At 40.8% G+C, this 15,967-nt stretch overlaps 1 protein-coding gene across 3 annotated transcripts in view; it reads left to right on the plus strand.

The window, feature by feature from the left end:
* Window positions 1–2,597: 2,597 nt before the first annotated feature.
* The window catches only part of TAB3 (TGF-beta activated kinase 1 (MAP3K7) binding protein 3), a 44,185-nt gene continuing 30,815 nt past the window's right edge, over window positions 2,598–15,967 (plus strand). For 2 of the 3 annotated variants that reach the window (XM_054628183.2, XM_054628184.2), the window contains exon 1: window positions 2,600–2,918. The gene's annotated coding sequence lies outside the window, so the exon portion shown is untranslated. Of the gene's footprint in view, window positions 2,919–15,967 lie in introns of all 3 variants that reach the window. The other variant, XR_008533845.2, reaches the window with a different exon arrangement.

Genomic DNA, 15,967 nt, shown 5'->3' on the forward strand with positions numbered 1-15,967 from the left:
GATGCTAATAAAGAGAAAAGGGGAGCAGAAATAACTACATTTTTGTTCTGCTTAAAAATTAATGTAGCATGGAATTTAAATCCAAACCTGAGGCCTTTCAAAAATGGGCAGTAGTAACTGCCATAAGCATTAAATTAAAAAAAAAATCACACAGAACCCAGGGGCATTTTCATGTAGAAGTTATTACAGAACTGGATTTAACAATGAATTCCATCTGACTTTGAGTTAACTGTCTGAGCTGCAAGTATTGAGAGCTAGCTTTCAAATTCTTCCTTGCATATATTGCATATTTTAAAATACAGGGAAAAAAATGGTGATTTATTTCAGAGTCCTGATACTCTGGTTCCCACACAGCTGTCTAAGAACAGCCCTGATTACTCAGTGCCAGCTCTCCTTGTTTCCAGCTGCTAAATCCCATTAGAAGCAGCTAAAAATGCATTAAGCGCTTTCCTAACATTCCTTTTCCGTATAATCAATTTTTGTAGTTGTCATATGGCTAAGAGACACAAAAGCTGGATCAGCAATAAAATTAACTGCTTTCAGAGATGTGTTCAGAAAAGTTAGAACATACACAACCTTTGATTTCTGGGGTAATCAGGCACCTAATACCCATAAGGATTTTTTTCTTAAATTCTTGAGCACAGCCCTGGCTGTGCTATGATTAATTGTGAAGTTTCAGGAGCGATTAATTTCCCAGTCTCACAATCCTGCTCTCAAGCATACAACTAGCAAAGGGTAGATGAAAAATTCTGAGTGTCTGCAATTTCTGTTGGAACACTCCTGCTTTGAAAGTGGGATAAAAGTCAGGCAATTGCTGGATTACAGTCGTCTGTCAGTCCACTACAGAGAATTGCAGAGGAAAAGCATCATTTCCAAACAAAACAAAGCACTGGTTGCTTCTGAAGTGAAAAGGAGCCATGGAGCCCACTTGTATGAAGCTACACTGGTTTGCCAGGACTCACTGGAGCTGTAGTGCAAGGACTTTACAGAGGGGCAGTGACAAAGTGACTCAGATGTTGATTTGAAAAATCTGGAACCAACAATGACAGGATGAATTAAGACTGTAGCTGGAAAACACAAAAAATGCTGATGCCAGGGCCAGCACGTGTAAGTCAGGCCACAGAGACTGTCATGTGCCCACCATCAACAGCTGCAACAAGGGCTGTTTCTTACATTTTAAGTGAGACTACATATTGGCATTAACAGCACACACTTATATTTGGAAATTATGTATTTTTGCTGAGGAATATGCACTTCAGCATCTTGATAATAGTTCCAGTCAGAGGATAAGAATCAAGCTCTTTTAGATAAAACTATTGTTGCATCAAGATCCTGTTTACTTCCAGTTTTGCTTCTCCAGAAGTGTTAGTCAGGCTTGGCGTGTTTCCGATGTGGGGATCAGAATACAGGAATTCCTTAATTAACTTCACACAACCTCTGACACAGGAGCTGAGGCCTCTGCACACGGAAGATGACGTGGAGAGTCAGTAATGGCAATACAAGACACACATCCCCCCTGCATTTCCAATCCTGTGCCAGGTTACAGGGCTCTGCATCTGCTCTCATTGCTATCAGTGCAATGGTGTTTCTGTGGCTCTGAAACTGTAAAAAAGACAAAAAAAGTAAAAAAGACAAAAAAAATCTACACAAGACAGATGCTGTTTAAACAAAGAAAATACCTAAACACACACACACACACAAACCCTGAAGAACACAAATAATAGTCTTTATGATTTGTGAAAAGATGCTTTAAACCAGTTTATACTGGAGTACAAACCGAGTGCAATCTCAAGGCCCAGTGTGTGGATGAAAAATCAGTGTACACCCACTAAACCATCTGCAAGGCTCTGCCTCAACAGGAAGATTTCAGCCTCCGGAGATGTCAATTAAAAGTTCACACTGGATCAATCCATATTAATCATAACAGCCTCGAGTCCATCCTGCAAGCAGAAGGACCAAAAATATTACTTGGGCTGGCATGGGATCATGAGACATTTGGGTAGGAGCACAGCACAGCAGCGTTTTTCTGCTCACAGCTATCCTGTGCCATGTAAGAACACGCACTGGAACAGATCGTCCATGGAGAGCATGGAGTCTCCCTCACTGGAGCCATTCCAGCACCGTCTGGACACAACCCCGAGCCTGTGCTCTGTGAGGCCCTGCCTGAGCCGAGAGGCTGGGCCGGATGACCCACCGTGATCATCCGGACCCATTCTGTGAACTGTGTAACCACTGTGGCCACGCACCTCATCGCTGCTGCCAACACTCAGAAAATAACACCTCAGCTCCTGCCCAACCACGCTCAGGCTTCTCGAGGGGGGGAGCCGGGAGCGAGGGTCCCCAATCAGCTCTAGCACACAGCGCTGTGTCCTGCCCCGGCTAGGGGGAAGTTTCGTTTAAAGGCGCTGAGAAGCGCCCGCGGGCCGGGCTGGGGAAGGGACAGGAGGCAGCCCCAGCGCGGGGCCACCTCACGCCGCCCTGGCCCCGCCCCTCGGGCCCGGCCCCGCCCCTTTCCCGCCTTCCCCGCTCTTTGCCGCGCGCCTTCGCGCCCCCGCTCCCCCCTCCCCGCCGCCGCGGACTCCGCCAAGTCTCGCGAGAGCCGTGCGGTCCGGCGCGCGCGGGCCGCGCCATGTCGGACGCCGTTGGGCGCAGCCGGGGCCCCGCCCCGCCCGGCGGCCCCAGCGCCCCGCACTGAGCCCGGAAGCGCTTCCCGGCCGCGCTCTGCCCCGGGACCCGCTCCCTGCTCCAGCCGCCGCTCCCCGCGCCCGCCCGCCCGCCGGGCCACGCGCCTCTGCCTCTCCCCTTCCTCAGGAGGAGCGGGGGGGCCCCCGCAGCGCGGCCCGGGGCAGAGCCGGGGGGCGGGAATGCAGCCGCCGGAGCCGCAGCCGCAGCCGGAGCCGAGCCCCCAGCGCAGCACGGTGAGGGGGGGCGGTGGTGAGGGAGGGCTGTGGGGGTGAATCGGGGGGCGGGCAGGGCCCCCCCGCTGCCGGGGGCCAGCGAGGGAGGCTCGGGTGACACCCCCGTTCACTTCCCCATCCCGCCGGGCTGCGGGTGTCCCCCCTCCCCGTGCGGGAGCGGGCTGCAGCCGTGCCGGGGGAACAGATGGGCTGCCCCGGGGAGCAGGGGCTCTCCTGCCCTGCGTGGGCCCGGGTGTGGTGACGGGAGGCGGCTCGTGTTGATCCTGGCTCCTGTTTTGCTGCTGCACTCCCACGCACCGAACAGGGAAAACTTTGGTCTTTGTTTTTGGAGCCCTTTGCGGAGCGAGGCGGGCGGAGTGCCCGGGGATCCCGTGCGGGTGTCCCCTGAGCAGGGGCTGTGCTGCCTGCTGGGCCACTGATGCTGCTCTTGCTGCGTAAAAATAAATTAATTAATGAAAAGCAAATGGATTCACAGGTAAACGCTGCCCCTTGGACGTGACTGCAGCGCGATGCTGCTGCTGCTGCTGTGCCTTGGCTCTAGAAATAGAAGGCCCCCAAAGGTAGCAAGGCCTTCCTTGGCTGTGCTCTGTCCAGAGTCTTGGCTTCAGGTCGGGTTTGAGATCTTATCGGCTGCTTGTATTGGCTGTGAGGAAAATTAACTCGAGTTTCGTTTTCGGTGTTTTTTTAAATGTAAGTGGATATGGAGGATGGATGCAGCTCTTATTTATACCGTTCAGTGTTAGTGTAGGACTGTGCAGTCGCTGTGCTTTTCCCCTTGTTCAAACATAACTTGTAACATGATATTGGCCCTTGTTTCCCTGGCTTTGGCAAGGAGAAAACAAGGATAGGAAAGACAATTGCTTAGGTGGTTTGGGAGTATCTATACTTCAGGTTTTGGTAGAGGTTCCCTGTGTCCAAAAAAAATGGAATGGCTTAGATTTGCCATACTTGGAAAGTAATGGAAAAAATTAAAAGTAAGACACTGTGTTCAGGTAAACATGCATGAAACTGTTATGGAAGGTCTCAGTGCTAACAGGTTTGAAGACACTATTCTTCAATTCTAAATAAATCTTGAGAGTGGTCAGGTCAACCTATCCAGCTGATGTGTCAATATGTGTTTGTTATTTTTAGTGCTGGTGTTTACTGTGACAAAATTGAGTAGTATTTCTTTTATGGGCTTATGTTCTCTAGCAGGTCCACCTGATCACTAATATTTCCAGAGGACTTAGTAGAACAGAAATTTACAGGTAAAGCTTGCATGGTTAAAGGCCAGTCACTGTTCTGGTAACTTTAATTTTGTTTTCTAGCTCTGTGAAAAAAGCAATACTTTCTTCTGCCCCTCCTTAAGTATACTTGCAGTTAACATATTTCATGTAAAAAGAAATGTTAAATTCATTTCCTCTTTGTAGAGAGAGAGGAACAGGATTCTTAAAAATAAAGTATTTCACAACATTTGTTAAAGCTTGCACTTTGTCCTGCCTTATGAATGGTGTCTATTGACAGAAGCAATCTGAAGAGTGCCTTAACAACCTGTATTAATGTATATATAGAAGTCTGTTTGTCCATAAAATTACCAGCTACCAAATTTTGTGCACATTAGTAAAGAATAATAAAATCAGCATTTAAGCCTGCCTTTAATCTTGAATCTTTTGGTTTAAACACAGGTAGTCAGATGAGTATGATGTATTCTTATTATGAAATTATACTTTTATTATGTATTTTTTTTCATCTTGTGTCATAACCTTTACATATAATGATGCCAGGTAAATGTAATGAGGGAATTGTGAGATCTGTGTCCATTCTTGTTTCCTGAATCTCATTGAGGCTCCTCTTCCTTTCCATGACTTTTCATCTTGAGGAAGCCTAGACAAGTTGAATAGGTATTGTGAAAACACATCTGACATTCAGCCAGCTTTGGAGATGTCTGTGCTGGTGTCTCTGTTGAGTTGCAGAGTAACAGGAAATCCTGATGGGAAAATACTCCTTTGGAGTCATCCAGGAGAGTACATTGATGTGATTCTTTGGGTCATCTGGCAAACTCTCCTCTGTCCCCTCTCGAGAATTATGTAGGGCTTAAATGAAGGTTTTGGTTGTGCTGGTCTAGAGGCTTTCTCCTGATTTCAAACCTGCGGTGATTCATTTTGTTTGTATTTGTAAACAGCATAAGAATCCTTAAAGCATGACCTGCAGAAGTATTCTTGGTTAGGGCAAGAGTTACATGGGTATGTACTGCAGTTCATAATAAATAGGAAACCTAAAGTATTTTTTTTAATTCTTTTTCAAAGCACTTTGCCTTCAACTGGGATGATTTTCAAATCCCTACTTTCACAGCTTCAGTGTTTCAACAAAATCACCAACACAAGCAAAAGCCTTTGATTTACTTTTTTGACACCAAAGGTATTTTAGTGATGATCGAGCCATTGAGTAAATGATCAAATCTAGTAAATTTTGGGTAACATCAAGTCTGAGTGTGTGCTTAGTCATCCAACTCAACTGTGCTATGACACATTCTGCTCTGGGAGCATCTATGATGCTGCTGTTCCTCTGCTGTAGGTGCAGTGCCTGTGAGCTCACTCATAAACACAAGGAAAGTGTAACTGAAGGTGTTTGCAGTGGAAGTTATTTTTGTTATGTGGTATGGTTAAAAGGCAGGTGAAAAACAGTGTGAAACTGAGAGATTTTGTACAGAGCCTGAAACATTACCATGAGCACCTTTTGGGCTACTCTGGACTGCAAGATATGTGGTAGAAATATCTGTGACTTGTGGTTCTTGCAGTATCTTTTCCTGTCCCTGTCTTTACTCTAACAGAAAAATAAAGCTGAACTGAAAAATGTTGGTGCTACCTAGTGCACTAAACTGATATTAGGGATTTACTTTCAAATCTCTGGAAAAGTTTTCTCTTATTGTCACTTTTTTTTTTTCCATGTTGGAACTCTTGGTTCTTTCTAGAGTACAAATTTTCTCTAGGCTTATTTCCATATGGTCATAGTAGACTAAAATACTGTCCAAAAGGCAATATTGACTGTCTTGTTTTTGTGAGAGATTGAGAACTGCTTTGCAGAAGTTGCATGTGTGGTGATGTCATGGTGCCAGTTCTCACGTGTGAAACTCTCTCTTGCAAATGGAAAGATGAGTTTTGAAATACTTGTTTAGACTCGTGCAAATGTTGAAGGTGTTGGTTGAAAGCACTGCTAGAGTAGGTTCTTGTAGTCTGCCAAACCTTCAAGTGCCAAAGCTGTCCTTTGAAAGGCCTTCAAACTGGCCATGTGCTCATAATACTTGAACAAAATGCTCTCTCCAGCTCCAGGCAAGTGGTGCTAGTGTAGGTGGGTCTGTGGTACTGAATGCCCATGCTGGGTGTCTCCTGTTCTGTGTGAGGAGGGTGGTTGGTCAGTCAGCAACTTCTGTGCTGTATCTGTCAGTGTTTAAGAAGTGGCACTGTGGTATTGGAATCCAGGAGACTCACGTGCACAACTTCCAGAAGAAACACCATTGGGGTGTTTTCATTGAGTTGAGAAGCTGAAATACATGTCACAAAATTCAGTATGTAATATGGTGAGACAATGCCACAGTATTGCTGATATAGTTCAAGTTGTGCACTGAGTTCTTATTGTTTGGAATTTTTCTTGTTCTTTTCTTTTTGAAGATTATTTATACCAGATAGATCACAATGTCTGTCTCAGCTTAATGTCACTGTGGAAATAACATTTCAATATTCTTACACCCCATTGATTACTATGTTGAATGTTTCTCCCTTTTCAGGTATTGTTTTAAAGTAGCCAGCATAACACTAGAGATTAAAGATGAAAAATGCCATATCTGTTAAAGTTATATACAGTTTTGTGTTTTTAAGAAACATTTGTTCTTCAGTTTCTGGTGGGCTTTATTTTATTAAGGGTCTGAATTCAAAGCAGTGGTATTTTAAAAGCATTGAATTATCAGGTTTTGTCCTAATCTGGCTCTTCTGTAAGGAAAGTTACTCCTCTTTTCAGAGAGTTGTTTAAAGCAGGGGGCTTTGTAAGCAAATAGCAAAGGGAGAGAAAGGAGGGAGGTCATTCTGCTGTGGTGGTGCTGAGCAGCCTCGCTGTCACAGCTCAAGTACAGATGTTTTCCTACCTGCATGTGGGCTTGCTGCTGGATCATTAAGAGTGTTTTCTGGAAAACACCCTTCAGCAGATTCCGTTTGGTCAGTCTTGTTCCACACTCAAAATGAAATACTTACTTTCAAATGAAATTGCATGTCTGCTAAAGTGTATGTTAGTTTGAAAAGTGGATCAATTTATGTGAAATCATGGTTGATCTTGGGGCAAATGGAGAGTTTTTAGAAAAAGAAAACCTTTATTATCGGTATTTGTTTTGGATGTTGTGGCAGGAAAAAAACTTGAGCAATTTAATAAACTGCATTCAGTATTGACTGTTTCTTACTAGATTTGGTAAAAAGAACCACAGCAGTGCTGGTATTTTAATCTTGCAGCTTTACACTTAAGCATTTTTCTATTCCTAGGTTATATTCTGAGGTGATTTGCCCCCAAGTCTCATCTGTTTGAACTCTTCCTGGTTTACAATGCCACAGCTGCATTAGCAATTGGCTGGCAAAAGGCTTTGCTTCTGCTAGGCATGTTATTTGTCACGTTGGTATAAATCCTCAGGTGTAATTCTGTGTCTTCAGTGAGGAGTTTGTATACTTTGGCTTGACTCAAGATGTGGGCATTTTTTCTTAGCACTTGAAAGGGTTACAGATTTGTTTTGTTCTTCTTGTTGGGCATTGGATCAATGATAGTTGATGAATAGGAGATGGTTGGGTTTTGTTGCCTTTTTTTTTTTACCTAGATGTTGTGCAAGTTATGAAAGAAATATAGGACTTGGCTTTCTTGTGGATGTTCTTAAGATCAGCTGGCAGAAATAGTAAGCCAGGTACTAGGCTGTTGCATAGCATTGCTAAAGTGTACCTGCTTTTTTTTCTTGGAATTCTTATGTTAATCTTGAAAGTAATTCTTACTGTAATCCTGCTAATGCTGGATCAGAAATTACATGTCTAGATAAGACCAAGTGTTAATTTGGTACAATTTCTCTGTTGCTTCATATTTGCTCAAAATACAAATAGGTTAAATTTCTACTAGCAAGCATTACATCAAATATCATCTTCTCACTGCTGATTTGAATGTGTTAAAAACTTTTAAGTTATTTGCTGGATATCCTGCTGAAAAGTCACTTTATGTTCTTTCCTGATAAAAATCAAGTTTTAGCTGCTGGGCGATCTGGACATTTGCAAATGGGACTTCAGTAATTGCTGAGTAAGTGTTGTAGCTGAATTCAGAACATTTACACAAAATTATATTTTAAACTTTTGTCGGTGCTTTTGTACATTACCATGGATTTTTTTCAACTCATTAGTCAGTTTCAAATGGACAGCACAGGGGAACAGGTATTTTAGTCCTTTATCTATGCTTTGTTTCCTGCTGTTTGGGCAGCATCATGAAAGTGTTATAGAAATTTGCATGCTGTTCTAAGTTCATGAGCATCAATGTTCAATGCATGTGTTTCACAACAAATCTCATTGTTGGGCTGAATGCTTCATCCCTTGTGAGTAAGAACTTTCTGAATAATTGCTCAGGAATATGTTTGCAGTTTTGTACTTTGTCCTGCTCTTACACTGAAGCTGTTGCTCTTCAATGTGTACTGGTTTCAGTAGCAAGTAGTGACTGAGCATTATCCCTGTTTACATCCAGCTTCCTTCTGTGTTGGTTTGAGTTCATTGGCACTTTCTGGAACAAACATTTTTTAATTATTGTTTTCTTGGAATATCCAGTTTAAAGGAAGAGAGGTCAGACAGGGAAGAGAGAGTTTGTACCACATCTATTGCAGCTGAATTAAGTTCATAAATGGCAGAATGTAGGTTCTCTTAAATGAAATATGCCTCTTGGCTTTTGAAGCCCAGCCTTAGATGCTGTAAATGCTTCTTTTGCTTTAAAGAAAGTTCCAAGTCAAGTAAATGTTCTACCTGCCAATCCCTTTCAAGATTTGGGAGTTGAGGTAAATGAGGCTGAAGGTAGCCTTAGGCCTAAGAGAGACCTGAGTAAGATCAGCTATTTTGGTCTGTGTTTAGAAATCATGATCTACTGTATTAGAAAAAAAAAAAAAAAGGAGAGAGAGAGAGAGTCAAAAATGACTTAAGTGTTGAAATAAAGTTCCTTGATCTAGGAGTAAGAGGTCTGTAAGAGGGAAGTGGCTTCTGTAGAGGACAACTTGAAGTTTTCCAAAGAGAAGAAAGAATCCTCTCAGGAGCACTGTGCAGCAGGTCTTAATGGTCTTAGTTCCATCAGGTGAGTGACACCTTTCTGTAGCAGTGTGGACACTGAGGCATCTTCAGTGATCTCTGTTGTTGTTACTCATGGAGGCACTAGAACCAACAACACAGACGTTTCTGGTGCTGTGATAAACAGTACTTCTATTTCTGTAGGAACACTCAGTCACTTAAAAGCTGCTTTGCCTTAACTGAGACATTTTTTCTGTAAAATTGTAGCAAAAATTTATGACACTTCTCCTAAGAGCATATGTTACCCAAGATGTGATCAAGGCATGGAGGCTTGTGCTGCTTGGTTCTTATCTGTACCGTTCAGTTCTTGGGTTTTGGTTTCACAAATCCCACTGCAGTTTGTGCTCATGTCCGTCTGTTATGGAGAGGTTGAAACACAGCAGTGGTGGACTGGTGTCTCCAGTCTGATGGAGGATTCCTGTCCTGGAAACACAGGAGATGGAAGAAGAGCTCCTTCTCTAACCTTTAAAGAAATCCATATCTTCTGAAAGAGGGATTCTGCTCACTCTCCTGGTAGTTGGATGAGGTGGAGAAAACTTCTTGTTGTCATTCCTGGGCTCAGTGGAGCCATGGTCCCTGTGGGTGTCAGTTCATGGACTTGATGGCTCAGAGAACTTGCTGAAGGGGGATTGGTCATGGGGAGCTGACAGGAAAGGATCAAAAGAAATCTGACTCCCTTCTGTGAATTGAGTTTTAGAAAGATCCCCCAAAACCAAACAGTCCTTATGTGCTTTCTCCCCTACCACTGAATCCTGTTAAAATCTATACCATAGATCATTGTTTTGTCCTGCTGCCCGTAAAAGAGTTTAAAGAATGAGATTCTAAAGTCTCTAAATGCCTCATTTTTTGAAAGTTTTGAAAGGTAAGGTTTTTGTGGGCTCCAGAAGAAGAGGAAAAGAAAGAAATAGGTTTAAGTGTTAGAATTCCTATGGTTCAGGTGAGAGGAAAGTAGTTATGACACTGACATTTTTATATGCTTCTTCTTATGTTTTGATTTTGTGCTAGAACACAGATTCCAGAAGATGTGTCTTATGTGAGGAGTTGTGTCCTTGTGACAGTAGCAAATTTCTGCTTTGGGGTTACTCTGAATAACTTCTCTTGAGCATAATTCTTGGATTACTCTATCCACTTGACAATTCATGGAATATTTGAGTTTCAGCTTTGCCAGTAGCCTTACTTAGTCAGCCTTGGAGTAAGGGTTATAGGTATTTTGAATTAGTTCCTAAGTTTTACTTTCTGAACTTTTTTGCAACTGTTGGTTGTAGTGCCATCAGTAAAAATGGTTGAGTGCCACAGGCTTATGTAAGCTGCACTCATTTTTTAAGTTTAACTATTTCTGGCACGAGCTTTTTAGTCTGTTCAGAAGATGAACACTCTACATACTTAAGGGGAATGCATTTAGACTTGCTTAGGGCTTTCTTTTGTCTCCTTTCTGAGTTTGGTTTTGTTTTGGTTTTTTTTCACTGTAGTTGCTTTTATGGGGGTTGAGGGTGGTGTTTGTTTTGTTTTCCCAGCAAGTGTATGGTGTACTTAGACTTGTAGGGCCAGTTATTTCTGTTTATAGTAGAATTTGTGAATTATGTAAGCATGTTACATAATCATAAATAATCTTAATTTTCATTAAACTATAAGAAAAGTCAAGCAAGGAGAAAAACTTAATGCTTGGGGTTATTTGTTCAGTTCTACTAATGATCCTGTATTCTGTACTATAAGCATCTTAGTTGTTTGGTTTCCTGATAGCCTGTACAGTGTGGCAGAATGCCACTAGAAGACTATCCAGTAGACAAATACTCTACCAAAAAAATGGACTTTTTTTTTATATTCAGAAAGTATTTTGGTGATTATTTGAATAATGCTTTCTTAAAAAGCAGTTTTAACAGCTGTATTGCATTTGTAGTAAGCAGTATTTAATTTGGGTTCCTTTAATGGTTAATTTTACTAGCTATGAAAAAAGACTGCTTAAACATGAAATGAGTTTGCTAAGGTGCAAACCTCAAGGTTGAATTGTAATAGGTTTTTATTGCACATATATTCAAGTACATCAAATTTGTGTTAATTTTATTAAATACTCAAAGATGAGTAACTTCTGAATATATTACTGTGATTGTAAGTCTTTCTGCAGAATAACTTTTCAGGAGGGATCTGTGAGGATTGCAAACTTGTCTTTAGATGTGTGCTTCAATTTTTATATGATACTGGATCAAACTCATATCAGTTCCATGTATCTCAAAGTTCTAACATTTTTCAATCACAATATTTGTATTTTGTATAGTTTGCTCTGGTTTTTGGATTATTTTCTCTGTTCTGTGCTTCGTATTTGCTAATCCCTGACATTCATAACTAATCTGGTTTGATGGCTTTGTTTTTCCTGTGGTCAAGGCTAAGAACTTTTCCCAGTTCTTCCAAATAAAAAAGAAAATGAAGATTCAGGAAGGCAGGTTTTCAGGAAGCTGAGAACAATCAACAGTACTCCAAGCTACTTAGGTTAGGTTTCTGGCTTGCTTGAATATAGATCATCTGGATTTCAAGGAGATGCTGTTTTTTCTATCATTTAACATGGAAGATAAGACTTTTACAAATCTTACATGTTTTCAGTGTCTAAATCACTGGGTAAAGTGTGACCAACCAGAACTGTTGGTTGTGTAGTTCCTTGCACCTATGAGGTTCCTGTAACAGGAAAACTGCTAAATGGAATCAAAGAGTTCAGCCTCAGACTGTGACTTGGGCTGCTCTCTTAATGAGAAAGTCTAATTTCCAATAAGTTTTTGTGCCTTACCCGAAGGAAGAGTCTGCTCTGAGGTCTTTGTGGTCAGATCTCATCCTGACACTTTGGTCTAACACTTCTGACCCTGGCTGCTGCTTCTGTCTCAGAGTTCTGTGTCTTTCTATGACACAAGATATTGGGGGGTTTGGGGGGAGTCAGTTTGGGTGAGTATTTAGTGTTTGTAAATCAGAGTTTAGCTGTAGTGATGTCCATGTCACCATTTGGTCTCTAAATTTGTGGTGGTATGTTGGGAGGAGCAAGCATTGAAAGGAAAGGAGAAGCAAATTCTTTCTTCAGATTTATTGTGTTTTTACTGGTTTAAAATTATTATGAAACAGCCAGATGAGACTTCCTTTGTGACAATTCCTCTTGAGGAAGCACCCAGTGTGTGCTATTGGAGTGCATTTTATTGTGATAAATACTTGCCTAGACAAAGATTCCTCCCCCCACCACCACCCCAGCTTATTTCCTGAAGTTAAAGGCTTTCTGTGCCTAATACTCACCTGTTTAAACTTTTTAATGTTTTTTCAGAGTTCAACAGCAGTATCAAAACCTCCTCTCTTTTGCTGGGGTTGCTGTTTCCTTGGTGTTTTGAGCTGTGACTCTGTATGCTGGACAAAAAGAAATTTAAAAATTATGAATTTGGATGTTCAGTATTGCTTTTCCCTTGTAACTGCATATTTCTGTGTCTCTGCATAGAAGGGAATGAGATTGCAGCCCCCATATTCCCAGTTAAAGTTTGTAAGAAGCTTGGTATTTGAGGGTGGTATGTTTGTAATGTTTGGTGTGGTTTTTTTCCTTCTGTTAATTATTTTGCACTTTTGATGTTTTTTCTCTCTCCCTTTATTTTTTTTTCTGGAAGTAACATTCAATGGCATCTTAGTAGTTCTAATATTACAAAATTCTCTGCTAAGTTATCTTTGTATTGACTTCCAGACCAGTATAGGATATGTTTGTTACATAGTTTTCATTAGAGATACATTTGTCTTATGCTATGAATTTAAAAACTGCTTTTAAAATGTAAAATACATTCGGCAGTTCTGTTTTATTTAGGTAAAAGCAGTTGTATGAAAAATTTTGTAAATTAGGAACACGTACTTTTGATTTCTAGTAATGAGATTTCCTTCAAATATTTGGTTCTTATTTGAAAATAATAATTTGAATTTTAGAAGTTCTTTTTTGTAATAAATAATGCAGATTGAGAATTTTAAATAGAATTTTATCATTCTAATATGATGTTTTCATGATGTCACTGAAAATTTCTAAAAAATAAATAGTGAGTAGAAAGTCAGTACTACTGTGTTTGAACCTGTAGGGGTTAATCATGCACCTCTTTGGGGTTTTTTATGTGTTTGTATTTATTCTGGACTGGATTCAGTTGAATTGAAGATGTATAACTACAGAAGGAATGTCTTTACTCTTACAGGTACTCGGAAATGTGTTATTATAAAGGCACTTTCTCATTTGCTGTTTTGTGTGTGGACTGTGTGCAGTTCATGAATGTCTCAAATACATAGAAAGTTGCTCTTATCAAACTGAATGGTTGGGTGTGGAAATCTGACAAATAATCCAAGTAATAGAGATTATTGTGTATCTGAGGAAGTATGTACAGAGCTGAATGTGCATTGTCTTCTGCAAATGTTTAAATTTCTGTGAAATTTACTTTTAATCCATTTGAAAATTAGACAAAATAATAAGATACTTGAATTAAGAGTAACTCCATAGGCTAAACGGTGCAGACAGTAATGGAGAATTAGTGGGTGTTGAGTATCCAAAGTCTTGTGTATTCCCTGTCTGGAGCCTTTCTTGGAAGGTGGCTAAAACAGGGAATCTGTAAGGTTGGATGAGATAGTATTATAATGTAAATCTGGTAACTGGAGGTTCTTTTGATTGTGGTTCTCAGGTAAATATTGTTTTTTAAAAAAAAATTTCATCATTTTTCAGCCAATAAAACCCCCGGACTTTAAATAGTACTGAGTTTGGTTCACTATAATGGAAAACTGGTGGTATGCAATAGTTGTGAAAATAAGCACCAATTATTATTGTATTGTCTGGGATTTTTTAAAGCATGAATTACCTTTGCTTTTTTAAAGCTGATGCTGAATCAAAGAACATGCTTCTCTGAGGTACCTAATTACTTAATTTGCATATTCCTCCAGCAGTTAGAAGGAACAGAAAATCTGCATATGATTTATAGAGAGACTTAACAGGTCTGTTGTGGTATTGCTCAGCTCATCTGGCCATTCACATACTGAACATGGAGCTTTGCTTTCCATCCTGTGGGGGAGGAATGACTCAGAACAAAATCAAATAAGGCTTGTGCTTAAACAGCACTAAAAATGTCAAAGGTTTTCATCTCCTTACTTCTTCTGTCTCCTCTCAAAGCAGAGAGAACCCAAAGCTTACACTTGAGTCTGGGCTGTGTAAATGCTTAGAGCTGAGTTTGTTTGCAGTAATGTTGTGAGAATTCTGAAGGAGTCATTGGGCTGTTTGGTGAAGCAGAGGGTGTGACTTGTGCTGGGATTTTGGAATCAAGGCATCAGATTACAATGTTATTTTAATATAAGCTGGTTAGGGGGTTTTTTATTCAGAAATGTACAAATTTCTCACTTTGTGCTCCTTTGTCCAGGGCTGGCATTTCGTGTCACTTACTGCCTCAGGGGAATGCTCTGGTGGCAGTTGTGCTTGGCTGGCCAGGGGGGACAGCAAGTTATTTTAAACTTTAGGTTTTTCTACTGTCTAACCTCCTGTTGGATGTAAGACTGCATTGTATTTGTGGGAAGATATGACCTTGAGTTTTTTCTTATTTTCCCCTCTGTGTTTTCTGTACATGATTCCCCTGGAGTTAAAAACAAAAAAACTGGTTTGAAAAGGTTGAAATTCTTAGTTAGTAATTGAAGAGCTGGGCGTGTTCCACATTGTTGCTTTCTACAAACCATATGGACACTCCCACTTCTTTCCAGTAAAGAAGCTGGGAGATTGGTTAATGCCACATCTCTTCCTTTGCTGCAGTATCCAAGCAAAGGAAACGACTGTGACATATCAGGTGAAAGAAAGGTTTTTGTGTTCTTGTAGTGCATCTGCTCAAGTTGTTGAGTGGGTGTCAGTTCCAATATTCTGTTCTGATGGAGGTGAAGAGCCCTGAGCACAGCACAAATACCAGAGCAAGCTCAGGGTAGTGTAGAGAATGTTTCAACACTTCTTTAGCTATTGCTTTACTGAGGTACCCTCAAAACTCCATAAGTCCTGAGAGAAGAGCAAGGTCTATTAAAACAAAGAATGGCATGGATTTTGGAGGCTGCACCTACCCTGAGCTGCTGGACAGCATCTTTTTGGTTTTGAGTGAAATAATCCAAACCTCTTCAAAAGAATGAGTTAGTAACTATTTTAGGTTGAAGCTGCCTTTGAGCCCTAGTGGTTTTTTCTTCTTCTTCTAAAGCAGGATTATGAGCATAGCTTCCTAAAAGGGAAATGAAATCACTGCAGTTTATCCTACCAACCTTAATGGAGTACAGTAAGGCAGATCAGAGTGGAAATGATTTGGCTTTAGAGAGATGCTGATTGCTTAAAGTGTTTAACTTGCATGTGTAACTTATATTAGGAAGGATATTTGTCATGTAGAATAAAAATAAGGTATTGTAAAAATACCTTGAAATGATACCCTTGAAATGGTGAATAGGGACTTTTGGGTGAAATGCTTTGAAGAGTCAAGTACTACTTATTCCTGAAGGTTCCAGAACATGGGCCTCATTCATTTTGTCTCATATTCAGATTTATACCTTTTTTTTCAGTATCTCTATCTGTGACATTTATTTGTAACTTCACCATCAGCCAGCTGTGCAGTGTCAGCTGTGGAAAGACTGCCTAGTAGTCAAAGACCTCTTTCCCTCTACTTTGTATCCTACAAGGCTGATTCTATAAAGCCAAAGGATTGTTCAACATGTTCTTGATGTAGGTTGCAGTCACAG

The sequence above is a fragment of the Agelaius phoeniceus genome, chromosome 2 (assembly GCF_051311805.1).
Source record: "Agelaius phoeniceus isolate bAgePho1 chromosome 2, bAgePho1.hap1, whole genome shotgun sequence".
NCBI classification, from domain to species: Eukaryota; Metazoa; Chordata; class Aves; order Passeriformes; family Icteridae; genus Agelaius; species Agelaius phoeniceus.